The 18772-nt window shown below is 38.6% G+C and overlaps 1 long non-coding RNA gene across 6 annotated transcripts in view; it reads left to right on the top strand.

Moving 5' to 3' along the window:
- Positions 1-18772, top strand: part of LOC128929284 (uncharacterized) — a 272915-nt gene that overhangs the window by 219544 nt on the left and 34599 nt on the right. The gene's annotated exons all lie outside the window — the stretch shown is intronic.

Genomic DNA, 18772 nt, shown 5'->3' with positions numbered 1-18772 from the left:
GCCCCAAGGAGAGATCGTGTCCATGTGACATTGAGACTTGGAGGATGGGAGAGCTGTGATATTTGGACACATGGGTGCATGAGGCCACAGTGTAGAACGCTGCTGTGGTAGGAAGGCTGGTTAATGGTAAGGCTTAGAGAAAGATTAAAAACCCATATAAGCTAACAGTGGCATCTAAGAGCCCCTGATTTTCTGGGAGAGATAAGGTAGGGCTATGGGGGTCCTGGGAATTATAGCCCAGACATGGAAAAGAAATTTGGCAGGTGACTGAAGGATAGGGGACAATGTAGTGTCTCTGGGAGAGGCTCTACTCAAGTCTGCTCATTCTTAGTCAAATAGGGCCACTTCCCTTCAGTCCCTAACCCCCACCCTGCCACATCTTTCTTCCAAGCAACTTCTTCTCTTTTCCTTGCAAACAATATGGGAAACAGCTATAGATGGAACCCAGGGCTGTCTGAGGCCAAAGCTCATAATCTCTTTGTTTGACAGGAAACCATCTCTGTGCAGTGAAATCTGGGCATAAGGAGGTGAACAATGTGGGGAGTGTAGCATATGGGTCACCCCTGTGAATGTTTCTTGTGCCAGATGTATGGAACAGGCAGAGAGAGCTTGCTCTCAGCATGGAGACTATGAGGGTGAGAGGTGGGAGACACAGTGGAAACCAGAAGCCAAGGTTCCAGGACTCACCTGCAAGAGCCCTGGTCACTGGGAAATTGGAGGAGGACACACTCAGCCTTCCTCAAGGATGGAAGCACAACTGTTGTTGAATCAAATTCATCACCTCTTTAATTTATGATCCCTCCTCCTGACTCCACTATACCCCAATGTCCAACTCGGCTGCTTGCCAGGATGACTCCCAGAAGCCTGTGTTTCTCCTGATGATTCTTTATGCCCCAGGGGCTTCCTCCTGTAGATCAGTCAGAACTGAATCGGCCTTTTCACACACCAGGCATCTGTTTCTATGGAAACATTTGGCAGGGCAGGGAGTACTTAGTAGGGCCAAGAAGTGTTGTAGGCTTGGAAAGAACCTTGTATATACTCCTTGGTTTTGCTCCCTGATTCACAACATAAATTAAACGCCTCATCAAACACTGATGGTTCTAACTGGGAATCATTGTGAATGGCTCCAGCAGCCTGGGGTCTAATCACCATTCAAAGCCATAAAAGTTATCTTTCCCCCAAAGATTCTATGTCAGCCAGCAATATCTTAGCTTATAGGTGAAGTGACACTGTGAAGTGTGCACAGAGAACCCAGGAACCTGTCTTGGTGAGGTTGTCTTGTAGGCAAAAGTGTAGGAGTGGTTTGGAGAAAGAACCCGGTGCTCTGGTTTTAAACAGGCCTGCTCCCTACTCCCACATCAATCATTTGGAACCTGACTGTCTTCAAAGATGTTGCTTACCATCTTAGGACCTCGGGTTCCTTACTTCCAAAGTGTTTTTTTTGGAAATAGCAATCTAATATTCTGTGTAACACCTCACATTGCAAATTATTTGGAATTTCTTTGTTATCTTGCTTTGCTGTAAATCTTTGGGACTTGCTCATTTATTTTGAGAGAGGCATTGGACAGGTCACCATAATATAGTAAATTTAAAACAAATTGAAGTGGCAAAGTCTCAAGTCTCAACTTGAATTAACTTTCTCATTAAAGATCCTCAAAAAATCTTCTTTGGGGGACCTTGAATCTCCCAAGAAAGTGCTATTTTGTAGTAAAACTTATATGACCATTCGAGCTTAGGTATGAGTGCCATTTACTGTGGGAGTATCAGGGTATTGTTCATATAATTGTGGGAACATCAGGGATGCAACTGATCCCCAGGGCAACTGAAACCAGAGATTTGCATATTGCCAGGGTCTGGTGTCTGTCCCTTAACTTATTTCGTTATCATCTCCTACCACAAACTGGCTTCCTCCAGATTGTGAGAAATTCAGTTGATTATAATTACCTAATCTTCCACTCCCTTGGGTGACTTGCATCTGTTAGTTCCAGTTGGAAAATTTGAAAGAAGAGTTACTAATAATAAGTGGTTCACCCCTCAGTCACTTCATTATGACCAAGAAATCAGGGTGACCTGATGCAAACAAATACAGGGGACCCTACCTCTGTATTTACACACTATTTCCAGAGATGGGAGAATTTTTACTTAAGGAGTTATCCCAATTGGTGACAATTCTAGACCTTTGCTGGGCATGATCATCCTACATCCACTCCTGTCCTGAATGCAAAAGGAATCTCAGTATGCAAAAGAAGCCTAGGTTTTTAGAGAGGGAATCCAGGAAAATCCTGAGAAGCATGTCCTGGGTTTAGATATCCCAGGAGAACCAGGTTCTTTCCTTGCAACTTTTAGTTACTTCCACATAATATAATGATGCTTCTTTCTGATCAGAAAATAGTTCCACAGAACTGGTCAGAACTAGTTATATATAACCCCAGTACATCCTGTCCATCCACATGTCACCTCTTGATATAGTTTGGCCGTGTCCCCACCCAAATCTCATCTTGAATTTTCATGTGTTGTGAGAGGGACGTAGTGGAAAGTAATTGAATCATGGGAGTAAGTCTTTCGCATGCTGTTCTCATGATAGTGAATAAGTCTCATGAGATCTGATGGTTTTAAAAAGAGGAGTTAGCCCTGCACAAGTTCTCTCTCCTTGGCTGCTGTCATCCACATAAGACGTGACTTGCTCCCCACAGCCTTCCACCATGATCGTGAGGCCTCCCCAGCCATGTAGAATTGTATGTCCACTAAATACTTTTTCCTGTATAAATTATTCAGTCTCAGGTATGTCTTTATCAGCAGCAGGAAAATGGGCTAATACATTTCTTTTCCAATGCGTTAGGTTACTTTGTTCATAATAGAATCAGAGCAAGCTTAATTACCTGTCCCCTCATCTGCCCACAAAACAACTATTGTACAAGGATTTGAGAAAGGAACGGCCAGAGATTGTGGATGTTTCCTCAAGAACAGGGTCATCCTACCCTGTTTGACTATGACCCATAGTAAGAAGTACACCTTATAGTTCACCTAAAATGCATATATATATACACAGACAATTGAAATAAAATGTCTACAAAACAATATTTATATTTACCCTTACTATCTGCAGTGTACTGCAATCTATTCTGATAGCTTTTATTTTATCTTATTTTTAAGTGCTGGTAGTTATAATTTTTTATGATTTACTAATGAGTTGTATATCACAATTTGAAAATCATTCTTAGTCTAGAGCACTTCCTTTGGTATTATTTAGTGCAAACTCCAAGTTCTTAATCTCAATTTAAATCACAAAATTGTCAAGATAAAGAACATGTTGAGTTCAACTTGGGTCCAGGGTCTGCCCTGTCCTAAATAATAAGATTTGGATTCTACACATGGCTGCTGAGGTCCATGTCTGTATAAAACAGGGCAGATTCAGACTCTAGAAGCTGGACAGACACTTCAGATGGTGTCTGCTAAACATGGATATTGGGAATTGAGACAACAGGTCTAAGTCAGTCTGATGGTAATGGAGACCATAACTCCAGATATAGCCAGGGCCAGAGTTGAAGCCATGATAATCCACTTAGACCCACATGCAAAGGGAGTTCATGGGGAAGCAGAAGTGGTTAAAGAAGAAAATAGACAACAGCCGCTTGACTTTCCAGGCTTCACTGGAGTCTGGGCTCTGCTTACTGCAGTTGATCTCTGAGATTTCCCTGTTACAGTGAGGTGAAGTCACTTAGGATATTGGGCCCTGATCGTCTCTCTTAAGGCTTGACTACATATTTTGCAGAATTCTGAATTATGCTGAGACGGAAGGGAAAATGAAAACATTTCAGTTGAAAAAGCCAAGTGGGAAATTTCTCCAATTTGAACTCATTTTTTCTCCTTAAGAGGGAGTAGGGGGCTCTGGGGCTGAGAGAGAGTGGCTTTGTCATTGCCAGGCTCACTGATCCTCAGGATCACTCCTCCTACAGCCACACCCGTGCCCAGGAGTGGTGGCCAAGTATGGCCCAGTCATGTTGTTATAGCATCAGGGAATAAAACATCAGAGAATAAAAAATGCAAATGCACCTAATATCTTTAGTGGTGGTGAAGGCTGGGATGGAAGACAGTGGTAGTGTGGGTTAGGATGAAGCCAGAGCAAAGTGTCTGCACAGTGAAATAATATTCAGCAATAAATAAAATTTTGTTCATTTTTAAAAATGAGCTATCAGGCCATGCAAAAATATGTTTAATCTGCAATGCATACAGGTATATCTCATTTTGTTGGACTTGGCTTCACTTCACTTTTCACAAATTGAAGGCTGTGAAAAGTGAAGCAACCCTGCATCAAAAAGTCTATTGGCAGGCTGGGCGCGGTGGCTCAAGCCTGTGGTCCCAGCACTTTGGGAGGCGGGTGGATCACGAGGTCGAGAGATCGGGACCAACCTGGTCAACATGGTGAAACCCCGTCTCTACTAAAAATACAAAAAATTAGCTGGGCATGGTGGCGCGTGCCTGTAATCCCAGCTACTCAGGAGGCTGAGGCAGGAGAATTGCCTGAACCCAGAAGGCGGAGGTTGAGGTGAGCCAAGATCGCGCCATTGCACTCCAGCCTGGGTAACAAGAGTGAAACTCCGTCTCAAAAAAAAAAAAAAAGTCTGTTGGCTCAAGTGTGTGTCTATTGGCTCAAGTGTGTGTGTCTACCTCATGGGTAGACACAATTTCAAGAAACCACCTTATTTGCTCATCCATAAGAAGCAATTACTCAAGCATTCAAGTTTTATCCTGAGATTGCAGCAATTCAGTCAAATCTTTAAGCTCAACTTCCAATTTTTCTAATAGTTCTTTTGCTATTTCTGCCACATCTACAGTTACTTTTCCGCTGAAGTTTTAAACCCCTAAAAATCATCCAGAAGGTTTGGAACCAACTTCTTCCGAACTCCTTTTAATGTTGATATTTGACCTCCTATGAATCACAGATGTTCTAAATGGCATCTAGAATGGTGAATTCTAGGGGAATTCACCATAAGGGGATGAGTCACAACATCTCCTTAAGCCAAAGCCTAATCCAGAACAAGACCTTAACCCTTTTCAATTTTGTGAAGGTTGAGAGAAATGAAGAAGCTGCAGAAGAAAAGTTTGAACAGAGCAAAAGTTGATTCATGAGGTTTAAGAAAATAACCTTGAAAGTCTATTGGCTCAAAGTGTGTGCTGAATTCATGACTCCTGGTAATATTTTGGTAATTCTCATAATATTTCAAGCTTTCTTCTTCTTCTTATATCTGTTATGGTGATCTTTTATCAATCATTTTTGATGTTAGTATAGTAATTATTTTGGGTGCTACAAACAGCACCCATGTAAGATGGTAAACATAAATGATGAACCTTGTGTGTGTTCTGACTGCCCTACTGCTTGGTGATTCTCCTGTATATATCCTTCTGTTCAGGCCTCCCTATTCCCTGACATACACAGTATTGGAAATTAGCTGATTAATAACTCTACGGTGGCCTTTAAGTTTTCAAGTGAAAGGATGAGTCTCCTGATGTCCCCCATCTCTTACATTCAACCATAATAGAAATAATTTATTTAGTGAGGAAGGCATGCTGGAAGCTGACATGGACTAAAATCTAGGCATCTTGTGCTAGTTAGCCAAGTTGTGAACACAAAGGAAAAGTTCTTGAAGGAAATTAAAAGTGCTACTTCATTGAACACATAAATAAGGAGAAAGCAAAACTTAAGATTGTTTGTGGATATGGAGAAAGTTTAATGGTCTGGAAAAAAGATCACACCAGTTACAACATCTCTTTAAGCCAAAGCCTAATCCAGAACAAGACCCTAACCCTTTTCAATTCTGTGAAGGTTGAGAGAAATGAGGAAGCTGCAAAAGAAAAGTTTAAACTGAGCAGAAGTTGGATCATGAGGTTTATGAAGGTGTCTTTATAAAATACAAGTGCAAGGTAAAGCAGCAAATGCTGACATAGAAGCTGCAGCAAGTTATCCAGAAGATCTATCTAAGATCACTGATGAAGATGGCTGCACTGAATAACAGATTGTCCACATAGATGAAACAGCCTTCCACTGGAAGAAGATGCTATAGGTAGGACTTTTGTAGCTAGAGGGGAGAAGTCAATGCCTGGCTTCAAAACCTCAAAGGACAGGGTGACCTTCTTGTTAGGAGCTAATGCAGATGGTGACTTTCAGTTAACTTCAATGATCACTTGCCATTCTGAAAATTCTAGTGCCCTTAAAAGTTTTGCTTAATCTACTCTGCCTGTGTTCTATTCATGAAATAACAAAGCCTGGATGATAGCACATCGGTTTACTGAACATTTAAAACCCCCTGTTGAGAACTACTGCTCAGAAATTTTTTTTTTTTTTCAAAATATTGCTGTATATTGACAATGTATCTCCTCAGCCAAGAGCTCTGATGGAGATGTAAGGATATAAGAGGAGATCAATGTTGTTTCCATGCCTGCTAATGCAACGTCATTCTAGAGTACATGGATTAAGAAGCAATTTTGATTATCAATTATTATTGTTTAAGAACTGCATTTTGTAAGGCTATAGTTACTATAGAGAGTCATTCCTCTGATAGATCTGGGCAAAGTAAATAGAAAACCTATTGGAAACAATTCAACTTTCTAGATGCCATCTAGAACTTTTGTGATTCATAGGAGGTCAAAATATCAACATTAACAGGAGTTTGAAAGAAGTTGATTCCAAACCTCCTGGATGACTTTCACAGGTTTAAAACTTCAGTGAAAAAGTAACTGTAGATGTGGCAGAAATAGCCAAAGAACTAGAATTAGAAGTTGAGCTTAAAGATTTGACTGAATTGCTGCAATCTCATGATCAAACTTGAAGGCATGAGTAATTACTTCTTATGGATGAGCAAATAAGGTGGTTTCTTGAAATTGTATCTACCCCTGGGAAAGATCTTTTTATAATTTTGAAATGACAACCAAAGATTAAGAATATCTTATAAACACACAACATAAACAGTAGCAGGATTTTAGAGAATTGACTCCAATTTTGGGAGACTTTCTGTGTGGTAAAATGCTATCCAACATTATTGCATGCTGCAGAGACATTTTTCATGAAAGGAAGCGCCAGTTGACACAGAAAACTTCATTGCTTTAAAAATTTCCACCGCCACCCCAACCTTCAGTAACCACTACACTGCTCAGTCAGCAGCCACCAAATGGAGGCAAGATTCACTGAAGGCTCAGATGGTTGTTAGCGTTTTTTAGCAATGAAGTATTTTTATCTATCTGTCTGTCTATCTATCTATCTATGTATCTATGTATCTATCTATCTATCTATCTATCTATCTATCTATCTATCTATCTATCTATCTATCTAACTATCTATGTATTTGAGATGGAGTCTAGCTCTGTCACCCAGGTTGGAGTGCAGTGGCACCATCTCAGCTCACTGTAATCTCTGCCTCCCTGGTTCAAGCGTTTCTTCTGCCTTAGCCTTCTGAGTAGTTGAAACTATGGGCATGCACCACCATGCCTGACTAATTTTTGTATTTTTAGCAGAGTTCCGCTATGTTGGCCAGGCTGGTCTTGAACTCTTGACCTCAGGTGATCTACCTACCTCGGCCTCCCAAAGTGCTGGGATTACAGGCATGAGCCACAATGCCCAGCCAGCAATGAAGTATTTTCAGATTAAGGAACGTACACTGTTTTCGTAGACACAATGCTATTTCACACTTACTAGACTATAGTACACAGTAAATACAACTTTTATATGCATGGAGAAGTCAAAAAAAATTTGAGTGGCTTACTTTATTGTGACACTGTATTTTGATGATCTGAAAAGGAAGCCACAATATCTGCAAGGTATGCTCATACTAAAAAGTAAAAGAGGCTAATCTAAAAAGACTACAAACTGTATGGTTTGACTTATGTGACATGGCAGAAAACATAATGCTGTAGTTTTGGTTTAGTTGAGATATGGTCAACACAGATGGCTCTCACTTTGGAGAATTTCACAATATAAAGTCATTCTTAGAATATTAGAGACACTCTTAGGTTTAACAGGGAAAAGGACAAGAAATAGCATAAGGATTATGTAAAAGGTTTATATTTATCTCAATCCCAACACAAATCCTGAGTTAGAGATTACCAAAATCTCCACCAACAGAGGCTCAGAGAGGTTTTGAGGTCTAGGATGGGTTTTTAAGGGGTGAGAAAGACTCAGTCTACCAGTGAGAAAAAAACAATTGGAGCATCTTCCACATAACTCTTCCATGCCAATTACAGGAAAGCTGAAGTCCTGAGCAGAAGAGCAAGAAGTGCAATTATTTTCTGTCTACCTTCTTTCTCTCCTCTGAGAATATCTTGCCACCTTGGGAAGGCAAATGTATGTTGATTTTGCCTTGAGGACCTTAATTTTCTTTAAATGATTGTATGTGTTTTGAGATTCATTTATGGTCGTATTCTAAAATGTTTAACCAAATAGGAAATTACTCTCCCTCTGTGTCTCCTAAATTATTAATTCTTTATTTTCATATTGTCTTAGTTTAATTTATTCCTTCTATCATTAAGTACTGTGTCCATGAATATGCAACTGACATTCTGTTATTTGTCTCTTTCTAACCACTTTGTACTAATTTTTTATCCTAGGGTTATCATGTAATTACAGTTGCTTTCATTTTTCTGTGAAATCCACATATTCTGGTTTATGGATATAATAAGATAATAATTATCAAGCTGCTTTCATTTCCAATTTCAGTCTCCATCTGATAAATAATTGCAATTTTCCCCACCCCTCTCTCTCAAATATACCCCATTATAATACTAAATATCTAGGAAGTGGCTCATGTGTGCTTGCAAACTCAGCCTTCCTGACTCTAGGTGATATTTACATTTTCCTTCTTTCTGTCTTTGGTCCATGACTCCTTTCACCCCAAGGAGATGTATTTGGTGTTCCTATGCAGGAATGCCTACACTGAATCTTTGGATTTACTCTCAGCCATCACCTGCCTTATCCAGGACAAACCTACTCAACCTTTATGCAGAATGAGCTAGAAGTGCCGTGCCTCTTTTCCCAGCATCTTAAACAGATTTCACTGATGTACTTTTTATGATTATTACTCACTTAAAATTCAGTCTCTTTTCACTAGGTCTTGGGTATGAGTCTAGGACAGGCAGGGTCAGTGGGGACATGAGGAGAAACCTCTTTGTGAAACTCAGTACCTTTTTCCAGTTAAACATCACCCAGGGGCTTGTGATCATTTCTGCAAAAAGCTCTCTCTACCCTTGTGTAAACACTTCCTAGGGGACTCCTAGGCAAATGAGGGGACCTTTCTAGGGACTCCTAGGCAAAAAAGGGGACCACCCTCTGGTGGGGGACACCCTTCCTTTCTTCTAGGCTATGTCACACACACATACACACACATAACATCTTATCTTTTCATTGACTTGTCTAATTTAAAAAAATTGGCCTTTATGCTCAGCTCATTTCAAACCCCACTGAAAGGATGTTAAAAAGACATCAGTGGTAAGGGCAGTCCATATTTGAGGAGGGAGGTCATACATCTGTTTTCTAAAATTGATCTGGAAAATCCCTCTCAAATCCTCTGAATGGATCTCCATTTTTCTGATAATATAGAACACTGACCAGAAAAGAACCACAGCTATATTGAATTTATATATATTAAAAAGCTATCTGAATTGAAAAATCGGTGCCATTGCTTCAGATTCTGTATTGTCTTATACTTCAATGAGAATAACCTGATAAAAATGTGTTATCTCTGACAATAAAATAAAACTTCAGGCCAATATCCTTGATGAACCTCAATGCAAAAATCCTCAACAAAATATTTGCAAGTGAAATCCAGCAGCACGTCAAAAAGATAATTCACCACGATCAAGTAGGCTTCATTCCTATGTTTCAAGGTTGGTTCAACATATGCAAATTAATAAATGTAATTCATCATATAACAGAACTAATGACAAAAACACGATTATGTAAATAGATGCAGAAAAGGCTTTCAATAAAATTCAGGTTGAAAACTCTCAGTAAATTAGGTACTGAAGTAACATACCTCAAAATAAGAACCATCTATGAAAAACCCACAGCCAACATTGTACTAAATGGGCAAAAGCTGGAAGCATTCCATGAAAACCAGCAAAGGCCAAAGATGCCCTCTCTCACCATTTTTATTCAACATAGTATTGGAAGTCCTAGCCAGAGCAATTAGGCAAGAGAAAGAAATAAAAAGCATCCAAATAGGAAGAGAGGAAGTCAAACTGTCTCAGCATGCAGATAACGTGATTCTATATCTAGAAAACCCCATAGTCTCAGTCCAAAAGCTCTTTCAGCTGATAAACAAATTCAGCAAAGTTTCAGAATACAAAATAAACATACAAAAATCACTAACATTTTTATACACCAACAATAGCCAAGCTGAGAGCCAAATCAGAAAGGCAATCCCATTCACAATTGCCACAAAATTAATAAAATACCTGGGAATACAGCTAACAATGGTAGTGAAAGATTTCTACCATGAAATTTACAAAAACTGCTCAAAGAAACCAGAAAAGACAAACAAATGGATATTCTTAATATCTCATGCTAATGGATATTAAGAATCAATATTGTTAAAATGGTCATACTTCCCAAAGCAATGTGCAGATTCCTATCAAACTACCAGTGACATTCTTTACAGAACTAGAAAAGACTATTTTAAAATTCATATAAAATCAAAAAAGAGCCTGAATAGCCAAGGCAATCCTAAGCAAAAATAACAATGCTGGGGGCATCATGTTACTTGACTTCAAACTATACTACAAAGCTGGAGTAACTAAAACAGCATGGTACTGGTACAAAAACAGGCACTTGGACTAATTAAATAGAATAGAGACCAGAAATAAGGATGCACACCTAAGGCTACCTGTTCCTTGATAAAGCTGACAAAAACAAGCAATGGGGAACACATTCCCTATTGAATAAATGATGCTGGGATAGCTAGCTAGCCATATGCAGAAGACTGAAGCTGGATCCCTTCCTTACACTATATACAGAAATCAGTTCAAGATAGATTAAAGACTTAATGTAAAACCCCAAGCTATAGAAACACTGGAAGACAACCTAGGTAATATCATCCTGCACATAGGAACAGGTAAAGATTTTTTTTATAAAGACACCAAAAGCAACAATGACTTAAGGAAAAATTGACAAGTGGGATCTTCTTAAAGAGCATCTTCATAGCAAATATCTATCTATCTATCTATCTATCTATCTATCTATCTATCTATGTATCTCAACAAGGTAAACAGACAACTTGGAGAATGGGAGAAAATATTTGCAAATTATGCATCTGATAAAGGTGTAATATTCAGCATCCATAAGAGACTTAAATTTACAAGAGGAAAACAACTCTATTAAAAAGTAGGTAAAAGATATGAACAGACACTTCTCAAAAGAAGATATACATGTGACCAACAAACATATGAAAAAAGGCTCACTATCACTGATCATTAGAGAAATGCAAATTAAAACCAAAATAGATACTATCTCACACAAGTCGGAATGGCTATGATCAAAAAGTCAAAAAATAACAGATGTTAGCAAGTTTGTGGAGAAAAGAGAGCACTTAAACACTGATTTTGGGAGTGTAAGTTCATTTAATCATTGTGGAAAACAGTATGGAGATTCCTCTAAGAGTTAAAAGCAGAACTACTACCCAGCAATCTCACTACTGGTAAATACCCCAAAGAATATAAATCATTTCATCATAAGGACACATGCATATGAATGGTCATGGCAACACTATTCACAATAGCAAAGACATGGAATCAACCTAAATGGCCATCAATAACAGATATAATAAAGAAAATGTGGTACATATACACCATAGAATACTATGCAGCTATAAAAGGGAATGAGTTTATGTCTTTTGTGGGAACATGGATGGAGCTGGATATTATTCTTAGCAAACTAACTCAGGAACAGAAAACCAAACATTGCATGTTCTCACCTATAAGTGGGAGCTAAACAATGAGAACCTTTGAACATGAAGAAGGAAACAACAGACACTGGGTTCCTCTCAAGGGCAGAGGATTGGAAGAAGGAAGAGGAGCAGAAAAGACAAATATTGGGAACTGGCCTTAATTCCTGGGTGAGGAAATAATCTGTATGATGAACCCCCATGACATGTGTATCTATGTAACAAACCTTCACGTGTACTCCTGAACCTAAAATAAAAGTTAAAACAATGACAACAATAAAACCAAAATGTGTGATCACTACCTTACCTGATCACTATTCATTGGCAAAGACGGCTACATAACAAGATGCATGGTTCCATTAGGAAATAACTTCCAACATAATGCTCATAGTTTAATTTTCTGAAGCAACCAATAGTCTTGACATTTCTGGTAATTGTCACTGGAAAGCAATGCAATGGGCTTCTGAAATATTTATACCTTCGTGATTCACATTTCTGCTGCCAGGATTGTTTTGGCATAAAGATGGTCCCAAATAAGAACATTTTCTTAGCACTATAGTTAATAAGAATTTAGCAAAGAAAGCCAAACTCTTAAAAAGTTGTGGCTTTCTTTTTAAAATGGAACTCTTTTTTCTGTTTATTAAAGTTATATGTGCTCATCACAAAAACTAAGAAAATATAGACAGAATCACCTAAATCATATCATAAAGAAATGGTGGCCGGGCACGGTGGCTCAAGCCTGTAATCCCAGCATTTTGGGAGGCCGAGACGGGTGGATCACGAGGTCGAGAGATCGAGACCATCCTGGTCAACATGGTGAAACCCCGTCTCTACTAAAAATACAAAAAATTAGCTGGGCATGGTGGTGCGTGCCTGTAATCCCTGCTACTCGGGAGGCTGAGGCAGGAGAATTGCCTGAACCTAGGAGGCGGAGGTTGCGGTGAGCCCAGATCGCGCCATTGCACTCCAGCCTGGGTAACAAGAGCAAAACTCTATCTCAAAAAAAAAAAAAAACAAGAAATGGTATAATCATTTTCAATGTTTTTTAAAGTGTTTAGATTCTGTCATTTGACACTTGGATGATCTTAGCTAAGTTATTTAAACTCTCTGAGATTTAGTCTCCTTATTGTAAAGACGGGGGTAATAATAATCTAATTCAAATAATAGGGTTGTTGTGAGTAGTTAATGAATCAGTGTATGTAAAACTTAACCATGTCCAGCACATAGTAAACTCTCAGTACATGCTGCTTGTTACCATTATTTTCATAGTTGTTATCATTATAATGGTTCTTGTTATTTACTCATAATTTTATTTTTTTTGCTAAATTTGCTTTTTTACATAGTTGGGTTCAGGCTGTCTGTATAATTTTGTATACAGCTTAATCACAAAAATTAGAAAATAAACATTAACCAAAGTTATTGCAAACTCTTTGTACACATAATTGGAAATAGTGAAATAATATTATACTTAGACACGGAACCTTAATTTACTTAACTATTGTTGGATATTTATGTTGGTCATAATTTTTCAGTATGAGACAAGAAATGAGACAAGAAACATCTGTTCATAAGCCTATGTGTGGTTGCTTAAGCTTATTTCTTCAGAGTGAAATTACTAGTTCAAAAGTAACACTTGGGATATATCATGTAAAATTATTTTCTGAAAGGATTTTGACAACTCGTATTTCCAAGAGCATTGTACAACTGGGCATATTTTAGTGAGCTCTTGACAACATCTGAAATTATTGTTGAGATTAGTTCTGACTTTTATAGGTGAGGATGCATCAACGTGTGCAACACAGATATAATTGAGCCTACTGCATGTTAGACACTGTTGGGGGATACAGAGGGAAAGGATAGGCTCAGTCTCTGCACTTATGGAACGTATACATGGGGCAGATATAAACAGGAAATAAGCACAATTCAAACAATCACTTAATTGTGAGTATGACACATGTTATAAAGGAAAAATATGTGCTACTCTGAGCTATTAAGGAGGCATACTGACTTAGTCTTGAGAGGTCAAGAAGGCTTCTTTGGAGAGGGACAGAGACACTTCATCTGCTGCAAAAAAGGATGAGTTGGAGTATCTTTGTAAAGGGCTAGTGCAGGGAGGAGCATTCCAGGCAGAGGGAATGAGACATGCAAATATTGGAGAGAGGAGCATAGCTTGCCAGAGAAGCCAAGGAAGAGCCATGGAGATGGGGCACTGAGAGGCAGGGAAGGTACCAAAGACAAGATAGGCTGAAGAGGTAAGGAGGACAGGGACTTATCCTAAGATTAGCTGGGGAAGTTGAAAGGATTTTAGTATGAAAGTAAAATTAATAGATTAGTGTTTTAAAGAGGAAAGTTGGTTAGAATTTGTAGAGCATTGTTTGCAGAGAGGAGTGAGAGAAAGATCTTGAATTACATCTGTGGAGGGACAATGGTAGTCTGAGCTGCAGCTACCTTTTTTCCTCCACAGGGAAATAGGTGTGTATATATACACACACACACACACACACGGGGGGGGAGAGAGAGAGAGAGAGAGAGAGAGATTGAGAGAGAGAGAGAGATATCATTAGGAGGTAGGAGAGGAAGGGCAGTTGAATGTCCTTGGAAGGTGAAAGAAAAGAGAAGCATATGTGAAATACGATTTTCCAATTTCTGGTATCAACAATGGAGCAGATTTTTATGAATGGGAATGGGGGGAGGGGCATACTTAGGGAAAGGAATTGGACTTCAGATTTGAAGGTGATGAATTTGACCTGAAAAATGCAAAGGGAAATGTTAAGCAGTGAGTTAAGAAAATGTGTCTAAAACCTGGATAAGAGGTCTGGGATGGAATAAGTGGTCATTACTATGTAAAAGGTCAGTATACACACTAGAATATTGATGCTATTTTGAATCATAGAAGTTGGTGGGATGACTTAGAAACAAGTGTAGAGTAAGAAGGAAACAGAGCCTGGAAAAAGCCCTGGATGATTCCAATGATCACTTTGAGACAGAGAAGCTAGAAGAGGATGGAGGAATGATCAGAGGTGTGGATGGAAGCTGAGCTGTGTGGTGTCAGGGAAACCCAGAGAAAAATGTGCTCTCTTGGAGTCATAGGATGAATTGCTGAATAGAAGCAGTCAAGAAAAAAAAGGATTGAAATGTATCCATAGGATTAAACAATAACCAGGTCATGGCTAACTTTACAAATGCATTGTTCAAGGAGTAGGAGGAGTGGAAGGCAGATAGGAATGAGTTGAAGTACGAAGACTATGTAAGAAAGTGGAGGCAAAATGTGCTGATAAATCTGAAGGAATGCTTTCTGCAAAGAGAGAAAAGGACTTTGGAATTGTGGAAACCAGTGGAGATAGTTTTAAAGGAGAGAAACTAGAAAAAATTTGAATAATGATGGGAAGGAACCAGAAAAAAAGGAGAGGTTGGTGATACTGGATGGGGAGGAGGCACTGCTAAAGCCAGGTCCAGGGAAAGCAGGAGGATGTGAAGCCCAGCTACTGGCAGAGAAATTGCCACTCTTACGACTTTCTTGCTTATGACTTTTTTCCGTTTATCTGCTGAAATTTTAGTGTTTTTACTTATTTATTGTACAAGTCACTTATATGTTAGGATTAGACAACTTTTTTGTCTGCCATCTGTTGCAAATGTTTTTCTCAATATACCTTGTAATTGTTGATTTGGGAATTATTAATTGTGGATATGTGTTAATTATTAACACAGAAATTAGAGCCAAATATAGAACTTGTACATTTTTAAGCAACATATCTATGTTTTTTATTATTTCTTTTAATTTGAAATTTAAAATGTTATTCCAAAGTTAAATATTTAATTACAACTGTGTTAATTTTTATTATACATTTCAAAGCAGTTGTGAAGTTTAATGTTTAACTTATTTACTCCTCTGAATTTTCTCTTATTTTAGCTTTAGGTAGTTTTATATAATTTTGTTTCTGATAACCTACCATGAGAAATTAAATTTCCCATTGATTTCAAGCTACCAATGTGACCTCAACCAGATCACAAAATTCTGAAAATTTAACAATATGCTCTCACAAGCTGGTACATGTGGCTCTGCACATCACTGTTGCTTCTGCTTCATTACTCTCTGCTTAGAAAACTTCATTAGACATTATCTTTGCTTTATTACCCCTTTGGAATCATTTCATCAAGTTCTCCTCAAAACTGGCCAGTTTTATGATAAGAATAAAATTAAATCCATACACTAATCAAATAATTAAAAAATTAAGTTATAGAATAAACTATCTCAAAAATTTTGTTAATTTGCATAATGTTTTACAGCTTTTTAAAATGTAATTTCCCACATTTCTCTTCCTAGGGCATTTATAATGTCATCTCTTATTTATGTTGCTCATGCAATTTTTAGAAACTGGTTATTCCTGGATATATGGAATAAGTACATTTATCTTTTATAAGGTCACTTTGAAGGATCAATGCTTTTTAACCTCATCATGGAACTTGGTGGATCATAAAGCCACACATTCCACATTCACCACCCATATTCTTTTTTTAAGTACATTTTTTAAAGGTTAGTTTAAGAGTATTAGTGCATTGTAAAACTACTACAGAGCATTCTGTGTGTCCTTCACCCAGCTTCCCCCAATGATAACATTTCATGTTGCCATAGTACATCATCAAAACCAAGCAATTGATTTTGGCACAACTAAAGTATAGACCCTTTGTGGATTCACAATCAGTATTTCTTTAAAAAATGAAATAGAAGATAATAGAATGGACTAGAGCAAACATACCATAGGGCATCATGAAAAATAAGGGTACCTATATGTTATGAAAGTTTTATTTTATTTTTATCGGTTTGAGATGTAAAATGTCAGGGCTGTGATCAAAACATTCAATATTGTGCTAGATTCTCTTTTTAATGACAATAATCCTTCTAAGTACCTGAGTAGATTTAGAATGTGGTAGTTGTATCCTTGGAAAGATTACAAAATAGGCATCGTTATTGTTTAAAAGGCGCTAATCCTTAGGAAGAGGGTAGGTCAGCTCCTGGCTACACACTTCTGTGTCATGTTGCATGCCCCATCAAGTTAGTTATTTAGATGTCAGCTTTCAATCTGACAATATTGTAAGCTCCAAGTATTTTACACTCTGGACAATTAGGATATTTATCTCATAATAAATTAATTTCATAGTTGAAGGCAATTTGGATAGAAAGAGTTAGGTAACTTGCCAATGTCAGACAGGTCAGTTTGTCTCTGAAATTCACATTTCGGCATTTAACAATGTTGTGATTGAACAAATATCTCCTCTGATTACTGCATAGTGAAGACTCAAGGATAAATAATTTTAATTTGTCCTTTTGGTGGCTCCCAGTGGGAAGGTATTTGTAAATCTAGAATAATGGCACTTGTGCTATACTGGTTATGATGGAGGGGTTTGCAGGTGCTGCGGGCAAAGCACAGTGAAGGGCATCCAACAGGAGAAGTGGTGGCCTCACAAGCAGGTGAGGGACCCCTGTCTTGAATCTTGAAGGCTCAGGTGGATGAGATAGGAAAGTCATCAGGACTGAGGAAAGAGCACATGAAATACTCAGAGAGGTGTGACTGTAGCATTGGGAGGCTAGAGAGATTTTTCTTCTTTCACTGGTGCGTGTTTGGGGAAAAATTAGACAGTGAAGAAAATGTACAATTCTTACAGTGGTAAATGTGAGAAAGACTCTGGAAGTCAGTAAAGGGGGTGGGTTGCGGGAGGGGCTGCCCTTTGAGGCATCTTAACGGAGCTCCATAATTACTACTTGACAAAGGCAAAAGCAAGTCCAGCAATGCAGAGAGCTCACAGACCTCCAAAATCTTACAAGCAAATCAACTAATCATCATCAAATACTTAATTGAGAGCCTGCCAAGTCTGCACTCCAAGCTCTATTTCTTATGACAGAAATATCCTAGGCCTGGCATTAGTATGCTGCTACGCTTGCATTCACTTTGCTGCATCAGTCTGTTGTTTTGCAGCCAGCATAAATCAATAGTAACCACCCAGGGTGTAGGGATTGTTGGAGGTTTGGCTCACAATGAAAGCAGAACAAACCCCAAACCACAGGCATACCCACAGCCTAGACCCATAGGCATCTCTGAGGCCCAGGGAGCCAGGGAGCTTACTCCAGCCCTCAGAGAGGGATATGGGTTAAGAATAATAAATAAAGTTATTCACTGTTTAATTTTTTCCTACCTGCATCCCCTGAAAACCTCACTCAGTAAAGGGTAGCTTGTTTGGGGCTGGCGTGGGAGGAATTCTGATGAAGCCATGTGCCCAGATCTGCTTAGTAAGCCCCGTTGCTATTAGCTGTCACTACCTCTGTGTATCCACAAGTGTAAACTGTGTGGACCCCATGGTTTGGCTGCTGGTACAGTGGGTTGTGGCCAGATGCCGCCTGAGTGTGACTGTCACCCAGAGAGACTGTTCTTCTTAACCTTCCCTAGAACTCAACCCTGTTCAATGATATGATTGAAATTTCTTGAAAAGAAATACCAGAGACTTTATAATTCTAGTGAAGACTGTTTAAAAAAAAATCACTGGAGGAGACATTGGAAATATCAAAGGATCTAAAAATACTCTGGAAATCCTCTTTGGGGGGTATTTTTGGGGAATATAATCTGTGTGTGTGTGTGTGTGTGTGTGTGTGTGTGTGTATACATAAAATGCTGGTGGCAGGTCAAGGGCCTGGAAGAAAGATCACAGAGCTGGAGATGCCCAATTCTTTTCCCCAAGGACCAACAACTTCCATCTCTAATCCTGAGTCACTGGAACTTTGCTCCTCATCTTTCTGCCAAGAAGGATTGGCATTAACATTTATTGCTTTTATTCTTCTCCTCCTGAAATTT

Source organism: Callithrix jacchus, chromosome 12 (assembly GCF_049354715.1).
Source record: "Callithrix jacchus isolate 240 chromosome 12, calJac240_pri, whole genome shotgun sequence".
NCBI classification, from domain to species: domain Eukaryota; kingdom Metazoa; phylum Chordata; class Mammalia; order Primates; family Cebidae; genus Callithrix; species Callithrix jacchus.
The sequence above is the reverse complement of the archived record's forward strand: the minus strand, read 5'-3'. Positions and strand labels throughout refer to the sequence as shown.